Source organism: Oncorhynchus mykiss, chromosome 24 (genome assembly GCF_013265735.2).
Source record: "Oncorhynchus mykiss isolate Arlee chromosome 24, USDA_OmykA_1.1, whole genome shotgun sequence".
Taxonomy (NCBI): Eukaryota; Metazoa; Chordata; class Actinopteri; order Salmoniformes; family Salmonidae; genus Oncorhynchus; species Oncorhynchus mykiss.
Window position 1 is genome coordinate 35,285,310 of NC_048588.1, and position 6,720 is coordinate 35,292,029.

Sequence of the window (6,720 nt, forward strand, 5' to 3'; positions counted from 1 at the left end):
TATCTACTGGATACCATTACTATCTACTGGATACCATTACTATCTACTGGATACCATCACTATCTACTGGATACCACTACTATCTACTGGATACCACTACTATCTACTGGATACCATTACTATCTACTGGATACCATTACTATCTACTGGATACCACTACTATCTACTGGATACCACTACTATCTACTGGATACCACTACTATCTACTGGATACCATTACTATCTACTGGATACCACTACTATCTACTGGATACCACTACTGTGGTACTTCATGTTTCATCTGTTTTTCTGCATCCTCTCTTTCTATTTCTCTTTCTCTCTCTCGCTATCTCTCTCTCTTTTTCTATCTCTCTCTATTTCTACCTCTCTGTTTCTCTTTGTCTCAGTCTCTCTGCCAGTCTCAGGAGGAGTTGAATCCTGAGTTACCCTCTCCCTATAATCTCTCTCTCTCTCTCTCTCTCTCTCTCTCCCTCTCTCTCTCGCTCTCTCTCTCTCTCATCTCTTTCTATTTAAATTCAATTCAAAGAGCTTTATTGGCATGGAAACGTGTTTACATTGCCAAAGCAAATGGAACAGACAATAAACAAAAAGGGAAATAAACAAGGGAAATCAGAAATTAACAGTAAACATTACACTCACAAAAGTTTAAAAATAATATAAATTTCTAATGTATTATTGGCCATGTACAGTGTTGTAAAAATGTGCAAGTGGTTCATCTCTCACTCTATCCTCTATAATCTCCCCATCATCTCTCTGTATAATCTCTCTCTGTCATCTCTCTTTGTCTCTCATATCTCTCTCTCTATCACCTATCTCTCTATCGTATCTCTCTATCATCTCTGTATTGTCTCTCTCTATCATCTCTCTCTCTATCATCTATATATCTTTCTCTATATCATCTATAGATCTTTCTCTCTATCACCTCTCTCTATCATCTCTATCTCTATCATCTATATATCTTTCTCTCTATCATCTATAGATCTTTCTATCTATCATCTCTCTCTATCACCTATCTCTCTATCACCTCTGTATTGTCTCTCTCTATCATCTCTTTATCTCTATCATCTATATATCTTTCTCTATATCATCTCTTTCTATTATCTCTCTCTCTCTATCATCAATCTTTCATCTCTCTCACTCTCTCTCTCTTTCTCTCTATAATCTCTATCATCTATCTATACAGTGCCTTGCGAAAGTATTCGGCCCCCTTGAACTTTGCGAACTTTTGCCACATTTCAGGCTTCAAACATAAAGATATAAAACTGTATTTTTTTGTGAAGAATCAACAACAAGTGGGACACAATCATGAAGTGGAACGACATTTATTGGATATTTCAAACTTTTTTAACAAAACAAAAACTGAAAAATTGGGCGTGCAAAATTATTCAGCCCTTTTACTTTCAGTGCAGCAAACTCTCTCCAGAAGTTCAGTGAGGATCTCTGAATGATCCAATGTTGACCTAAATGACTAATGATGATAAATACAATCCACCTGTGTGTAATCAAGTCTCCGTATAAATGCACCTGCACTGTGATAGTCTCAGAGGTCCGTTAAAAGCGCAGAGAGCATCATGAAGAACAAGGAACACACCAGGCAGGTCCGAGATACTGTTGTGAAGAAGTTTAAAGCCGGATTTGGATACAAAAAGATTTCCCAAGCTTTAAACATCCCAAGGAGCACTGTGCAAGTGATAATATTGAAATGGAAGGAGTATCAGACCACTGCAAATCTACCAAGACCTGGCAGTCCCTCTAAACTTTCAGCTCATACAAGGAGAAGACTGATCAGAGATGCAGCCAAGAGGCCCATGATCACTCTGGATGAACTGCAGAGATCTACAGCTGAGGTGGGAGACTCTGTCCATAGGACAACAATCAGTCGTATATTGCACAAATCTGGCCTTTATGGAAGAGTGGCAAGAAGAAAGCCATTTCTTAAAGATATCCATAAAAAGTGTTGTTTAAAGTTTGCCACAAGCCACCTGGGAGACACACCAAACATGTGGAAGAAGGTGCTCTGGTCAGATGAAACCAAAATTGAACTTTTTGGCAACAATGCAAAACGTTATGTTTGGCGTAAAAGCAACACAGCTCATCACCCTGAACACACCATCCCCACTGTCAAACATGGTGGTGGCAGCATCATGGTTTGGGCCTGCTTTTCTTCAGCAGGGACAGGGAAGATGGTTAAAATTGATTGGAAGATGGATGGAGCCAAATACAGGACCATTCTGGAAGAAAACCTGATGGAGTCTGCAAAAGACCTGAGACTGGGATGGAGATTTGTCTTCCAACAAGACAATGATCCAAAACATAAAGTAAAATCTACAATGGAATGGTTCAAAAATAAACATATCCAGGTGTTATAATGGCCAAGTCAAAGTCCAGACCTGAATCCAATCGAGAATCTGTGGAAAGAACTGAAAACTGCTGTTCACAAATGCTCTCCATCCAACTTCACTGAGCTCGAGCTGTTTTGCAAGGAGGAATGGGAAAAAAATGTCAGTCTCTCAATGTGCAAAACTGATAGAGACATACCCCAAGCGACTTACAGCTGTAATCGCAGCAAAAGGTGGCGCTACAAAGTATTAACTTAAGGGGGCTGAATAATTTTGCACGCCCAATTTTTCAGTTTTTGATTTGTTAAAAAAGTTTGAAATATCCAATAAATGTCGTTCCACTTCATGATTGTGTCCCACTTGTTGTTGATTCTTCACAAAAAAATACAGTTTTATATCTTTATGTTTGAAGCCTGAAATGTGGCAAAAGGTCGCAAAGTTCAAGGGGGCCGAATACTTTCGCAAGGCACTGTATATATATCATATATTTATATTCTCTCTCTCTCTCTCTATTATCTCTCTCTCTCTCTATCATCTCTCTCTATCATCTATATATCTTTCTCTATATCCTCTCTCTTTCTATTACCTCTCTATCATCTATATATATTTTTCTCTATCACCTCTCTCAATCATATTTATCTCTCTATCATCTATCTATCTCTCTCTCTATCATCTCTCTCGACCATCTATATATCATTCTCTCTATCATAGATCTCTATCATCTATCTCTGTCAACTGAATTCAAATCAATTCAAGGGGCTTTATTGGCATGGGAAACATATGTTAACAATGCTAAAGCAAGTGAGGTAGGAAATAGACAAAAGTGAAATAAACAATAAAAATTAACAGTAAACATTACACATACAGAAGTTCCAAAACAATAAAGACATTACAAATGTCATATTATATATATATACAGTGTTGTAACAATGTACAAATGGTTAAAGGACACAAGATAAAATAAATAAGCATAAATATGGGTTGTATTTACAATGGTGTTTGTTCTTCACTGGTTGACCTTTTCTTGAGGCAACAGGTCACAAATCTTGCTGCTGTGATGGCACCCAGTAGATATGGGAGTTTATCAAAATCGGGTTTGTTTTCGAATTCTTTGTGGATCTGTGTAATGTGAGGGAAATATGTTTCTCTAATATGGTCGTAGATTTGGTAGGAGGTCAGGAAGCGCAGCTCAGTTTCCACCTCATTTTGTGGGCAGTGTGTACATAGCCTGTCTTCTTTTGAGAGCCAGGTCTGCTTACGGTGGCCTTTCTCAATAGCAAGGCATTGCTCACTGAGTCTGTACATAGTCAAAGATTTCCTTAATTTTGGGTCAGTCACAGTGGTCAGGTATTCCTCCACTGTGTACTCTCTGTTTAGGGCCAAATAGCATTCTAGTTTGCTCTGTTTTTTATTAATTCTTTCCAATGTTTCAAGTAATTATCTTTTTGTTTTCTCGTGATTTGGTTGGGTCTAATCTTGTTGCTGTCCTGGGGCTCTGTGGGGTGTGTTTGTGTTTGTGTTTGTGAACAGAGCCCCAGGACCAGCTTGCTTAGGGGACTATTCTCCAGGTTCATCTCTCTGTAGGTGATTGTCACGTCCTGACTTTAGTTCCTTTTTATGTCTCTGTTTTAGTTTGGTCAGGGCGTGAGTTGGGGTGGGCATTCTAGGTTTTTGTTCTAGGTTTTGTATTTCTGTGTTTGGCCTGGTATGGTTCTCAATCATGGTTCTCAATCAGAGGCAGCTGTCGATCGCTGTCTCTGATTGAGAACCATACTTAGGCAGCCTGTTTTCCCACTATGATTTGTGGGTAGTTATTTTCTGTTTAGTGTTTTTGTTGCACCTTGCAGAACTGTTCGTTTGTCGGTTTGTTGTTTTTGTTCCAGTATTCATCTTTATTTAAATCATTATGAATACGTACCCCGCTGCTCTTTCGTCCTCTTCTCCTTCACCCGACGACAATCGTTACAGAACTACCCACCAACAACGGACCAAGCAGCGTGGCGAAAAGGAGGAATGGACATGGGAGGACATTCTGGACGGGAAGGGATCCTACACATGGGAGGAGATCCTGGCTGGAAGGGATCGCCTCCCATGGGAACAGGTGGAGGCAGCCAGGAGAGCGGAGGCAGCAGGAAAAGGGAACCGGCGATACGAGGGAACACGGCTGGCAAGGAAGCCCGAGAGGCTTTTTGGGAGGGTGCACACGGCGGAGTGTGGCAGAGTCGGGTTGGAGACCTGAGCCAACTCCCCGAGCTTACCGTGGTGGGCGTCATACTGGTCAGGCACCGTGTTATGCGATGGAGCGCACGGTGTCCCCAGGACGCGTTCTTAGCCCTGTGCTCTACATCCCAGCTCCCCGCATCTGCTGGGCTAGGGTGAGGATCCAGCCAGGGCAGATGGTGCCAGCCCTGCTCTCCAGACAGACAGTGCGTCTCCTCGGGCCAGGATATCCTGCGTCGGCTCTGCACACTGTGTCTCCCGTGTGTCTACACAGCCCAGTGCGTCCTGTGGCTGCGCCCTGCACGTGCCGGGGTAAAATCACAATTCAGCCAGGACGGGTTGTGCAGGCCCTTAGTTCGAGACCTCCAGTGCGCCTCCATGGCCCAGTCTATCCTGCGCCTCCTCCGAGGACCAGGCTGTCTCTCCGTCTCCTCCCTCCAGGTTCTCCCGCCTGGCCGGCGCTTCCAGAGTCTCCCTCCTGTCCGGAGCTGCCAGAGCCGCCCGTCAGTCAGGAGCTGCCAGAGTCGCCCGGTGGCGGATGGTCTCCTGAGGGATCTCCTCCCAGAACCTGGACTAAAGCATCCGCCAACTCCTGGACAGTCTGTGGTGCAGCGTGGAGTTGGTGGATGGAGCGAGACATGATGTCCCAGATGTGCTCAATTGGATTCAGGTCTGGGGAACGGGCGGGCCAGTCCATAGCATCAATGCCTTCCTTTTGCAGGAACTGCTGACACACTCCAGCCACATGAGGTCTAGCATTGTCTTGCATTAGGAGGAACCCAGGGCCAACCGCACCAGCATATGGTCTCACAAGGGGTCTGAGGATCTCATCTCGGTACCTAATGGCAGTCAGGCTACCTCTGGCGAGCACATGGAGGGCTGTGCGGCCCCCCAAAGAAATGCCACCCCACACCATGACTGACCCACCGCCAAACCGGTCATGCTGGAGGATGTTGCAGGCAGCAGAACGTTCTCCACGGCGTCTACAGATTGTCACGTCTGTCACATGTGCTCAGTGTGAACCTGCTTTCATCTGTGAAGAGCACAGGGCGCAAGTGGAGAATTTGACAATCTTGGTGTTCTCTGGCAAATGCCAAACATCCTGCACGGTGTTGGGCTGTAAGCACAACCCCCACCTCTGGACGTCGGGCCACCCTCATAGAGTCTGTTTCTGACCGTTTGAGCAGACACATGCACATTTGTGGCCTGCTGGAGGTCATTTTGCAGGGCTCTGGCAGTGTTCCTCCTGCTCCTCCTTGCACAAATGCAGAGGTAGCGGTCCTGCTGCTGGGTTGTTGCCCTCCTACGGCCTCCACGTCTCCTGATGTACTGGCCTGTCTCCTGGTAGCGCCTCCATGCTCTGGACACTACGCTGACAGACACAGCAAACCTTCTTGCCACAGCTCGCATTGATGTTCCATCCTGGATGAGCTGCACTACCTGAGCCACTTGTGTGGGTTGTAGACTCCGTCTCATGCTACCACTGGAGTGAAAGCACCGCCAGCATTCAAATGTGACCAAAACATCAGCCAGGAAGCATAGGAACTGAGAAGTGGTTTGTGGTTACCACCTGCAGAACCACTCCTTTATTGGGGGTGTTTTGCTAATTGCCTATCATTTCCACCTGTTGTCTATTCCATTTGCACAACAGCATGTGAAATGTATTGTCAATCAGTGTTGCTTCCTAAGTGGACAGTTTGATTTCACAGAAGTGTGATTGACTTGGAGTTACATTGTGTTGTTTAAGTGTTCCCTTTATTTTTTTGAGCAGTGTATATCATCTCTCTCTATCATCTCTCAATTCAATTCAATTCAACTCTATCACATTCTCTCTATCAACTATATCTCTCTATCCATCATCTCTCTGTATCATCGCTCTCTGTCATCTCTCTCTGTTTATCATCTCGCTCTCTCTCTATCATCTCTATCATCTATCTCTCTTTCGCTCTATCATCTCTATCATATCTCTCTCTATCGTATCTCTCTATCATCTCTGTATTGTCTCACTGTCATCTCTCTCTCTCTCTCTCTCTAGCAGGGAGAGTCAACTCTAGAGGTTAATATGTAATGGGAGAGTCAACTCTATAGGTTAATATGTAATGGGAGAGTCAACTCTAGAGGTTAATATGTAATGGGAGAGTCAACTCTAGAGGTTAATATG